This window comes from Akebia trifoliata, chromosome 8 (genome assembly GCF_017979445.1).
Source record: "Akebia trifoliata isolate Shusen 1 chromosome 8, ASM1797944v1, whole genome shotgun sequence".
Lineage (NCBI taxonomy): Eukaryota > Viridiplantae > Streptophyta > Magnoliopsida > Ranunculales > Lardizabalaceae > Akebia > Akebia trifoliata.
The window spans coordinates 22,283,927-22,287,391 of NC_141382.1; the positions used below are offsets into that span (position 1 = coordinate 22,283,927).

General features: G+C 36.9%; 1 non-coding gene across 1 annotated transcript; it reads right to left on the reverse strand.

The window, feature by feature from the left end:
- Window positions 1-938: 938 nt before the first annotated feature.
- On the reverse strand, window positions 939-1,045 carry LOC147396389 (small nucleolar RNA R71). The gene has a single exon (XR_015181246.1). It is a non-coding gene; the product is annotated as a small nucleolar RNA R71 (small nucleolar RNA).
- Window positions 1,046-3,465: the final 2,420 nt, after the last annotated feature.

Genomic DNA, 3,465 nt, shown 5'->3' on the forward strand with positions numbered 1-3,465 from the left:
ACACTAGTTGGTTTAGGGAACTAAACTCCAAATAAGGCAATGCAGGTATTACTTTGAATAATCAATTACATAGGAATATCTATAGTGAAGTCGAAAGCCCTAGGTTTTTAATCCATAAGAATCCATTCTTTCTTGTTTTATTGTTATTTAAATTTGCAATTCTACAATTCTCGATTCATCAAATAGTAATTTAGGTGATTATTTTTGGTACTTAGTAACTTAATTCTCGTGGGAACGATATCTTATATTATTACTTGAAACGATTAGTGCACTTGCTAGCATAAATCATACGCATCAAGTTTTTTGGCGCCGCTGCCGGGGATTAAAGATTACTAATATTAATACCAATTGCTTTTATTACTAATTTGATTTTTATTCTTACTTTATTCATTTTTCTCTTTTTAGGTTTTTCCTAGTGTATGAGACGGACAAGTAGTTTGGATTTAGTGCCAATCGACCTTGATATCAATAAGACACTTAGAAGTCTAAATTGGGAGCGCAAGCAAAGAGCTAAATAAGGAGTTTTAGCAATGGCGGAAGAAGAGAATAATGGTGGTGGTGGAGATGCAGTTCCGAATAGACCACTAAACGATTACTCTATTCCTAATGTGGGTGTCTCTAGCACTCGAAGGCCACCTATTCAAGCATAAAATTTTGAGATCAAGCCTGCCATCATTCAGATGATACAATCTTCGGTTCAATTTGGGGGGTTGGCTAACGATGATCCAAATCTGCATATTGCAAATTTCTTGGAAATTTGTGGTACATTCAAGCAAAATGGGGTGACTGATGATGCCATAAGACTGGGTTTGTTTCCGTTCTCATTGAACAACAAGGCTAAGGCATGGTTGACCTCCCTACCTTCAGGAACCATTACTACATGGGATGGGCTGGTTAATACCTTTCTGACTAAGTACTTTCCACCAGCGAAATCTACGAAGATGAGGAACGATATAACAAATTTTCTACGGCAAGATCAAGAATCTCTCTATGAAGCTTGAGAGAGGTTTAAAGATCTCTTAAGGAAGTGCCCGCACCATGGACTACCATTATGGATGCAAGTGCAAACATTTTATAACGGTTTGCTCTCAAACACTCAAACCATGGTAGATGCAGCAAGTGGAGGAGCATTCTTCAATAAGACACCGGAGGAAGGATATGAACTTATTGAAGTCATGGCTAGTAACAATTTCTTGAAATCTGATAGGAATGCACAGAAAAGGACAGCCAGAGTTCATGACATTGATGCTTTTACTAATTTGACTGCTCAAGTTGCTATTTTAAATAATAATTTTAAGAAAATGAATGTTGCTGCAGTTTCTAATGTAGTTTGTGATAATTATGCAGGGAATCATCCTACTTTGGAGTGTCAAGGCCCATATGAAGCAAATTCTTCCGAACAAGTGAATTATGTGGCCAACAATCAAAGACAATACAATCCTAACTCCAATTACTACAATCAAGGGTGGAGGAATCATCCTAACTTCTCATGGAGCAACAATGCGAATATGCAAAAACCGTCTCATTCTTTTCAATCTCAAGAGAAGAAACCAACCATGGAAGAGGTCTTCACCCAATTTATGCAAACGACCGGTCTTCACCCAATTTATGCAAAAGACCAATGCATTCATTGATGATACCCAAGCCAATTTTAGAAATCAAGGTACAAGTATTCGCAACCTTGAACATCAAGTTGGAGAGATTTCCAAGTTATTGACGGAAAGAGCTCAAGGAGCACTCCCAAGTAATACTGAGAAGAATCCCAAGGAGCATGTGAAAGCTATAACTCTTAGAAGTAGGAAGGAGTTAGAATAATCAAAGGGGGGTAGCAAGCAAGCAAATGAGGATGAAACTATTCTTCCTAAAGATCAAGATGCTACTGTTCCTATTCAACAACATATTCCACAACCAACTTCTAATCCCATTCCTTTTCCTCAAAGATTGCGAAAACAAGATTTAGATAAGCAATTTTCTAAATTTATTGATATTTTTAAAAGTTTACATATTAATCTTCCTTTTGTAGATATGCTGGAGCAAATGCCGAAATATGCTAAGTTCTTGAAGGAGATTCTATCAAACAAGAGGAAATTAGTGGATAATGAGAAGGTTATGCTCACGGAAGAATGTAATGCTATTCTTCAAAGAAAGCTTCCCCAAAAGCTAAAAGATCCAGGGAGTTTCACTATTCCTTACACTATTGGTGATTTTAATTTTGATAGAGTTTTATGTGATCTTGGTGAAAGTATTAATTTGATGCCTCTCTTTATTTTCAGGAAACTCGATTTAAAAGAAGTGAAGCCTACTACGGTATCCTTGCAGCTTGCAGATAGATCTATCAAGCATCCTAGAGGCATTATTGAGGATGTTTTGGTAAAAGTGGCAAATTCATATTTCCTACTAATTTTATCGTTTTGGATATGGAAGAAGACAAGGATATTCCACTCATATTGGGAAGACCTTTTCTCGCTACAGGTAGAACTCTCATAGATGTTCATCAAGGTAAGTTGATTTTAAGGATTCAAGATGAACAAGTAACTTTTAATGTTTTTGAGGCTATGAAATTTCCTTCCGATGTTGATGCATGTTTTGCAATAAGTGTTTTGGATAGGGTAGTAGTTGAAAATTTTACTGAATCTTTTCCTCCCTTACCTTTGGAAAATTGCATATTAAATGGTAGAACTTTAGGAACTCTAAGTGATGATGAAGATATAATTGAATGTGTGAATAATCTTGATGCTTTGCCACCTTGTGAGTTTTCAAAAAGGCTTAAATTTAAAGAGTTGGGAGCTATGCATTTTAATGAACCATCATCTAAAAAGGAACCTCCTAAACATGAACTTAAACAATTGCCATCACATCTTAGGTATGCTTTCCTAGAAGAGTCTTGTTATTATCCTGTTATTATTAACTCTTCTTTGAATGATTTGGAGGAGGAAAAGTTAGTGAGGGTTTTAAGGGAGCATAGGAAAGCTATTGGATGGACTATCGATGATATCAAGGGAATTAGCCCATCTATTTGTATGCACAAGATTTTGATGGAAGAGAGCTACAAGCCATTGGTGCAACCTCAAAGAAGATTAAATCCTTCCATGCAAGAAGTGGTGAAAAAGGAGGTTGTGAAGCTTCTAGATGCAGGTATAATTTATCCAATCTCGGATAGTTCATGGGTACGTCCGGTCCAAGTGATTCCTATGAAAGGTGGTATGACCGTAGTGAAGAATGACAACAATGAGCTTATACCCACAAGAACGATAACCGGATGGAGAGTTTGTACAGATTATCGGAAACTCAATGATGCCACAAGAAAGGATCACTTTCCCTTGCCCTTCATTGACCAAATGGTGGAGAGACTTTCCGGGCATGACTATTATTGTTTCTTAGATGGATATTCGGGCTATAATCAAATTCCAATAGCACCGGAGGATCAAGAGAAGACCACTTTTACATGTCCATATGGAACCTTTG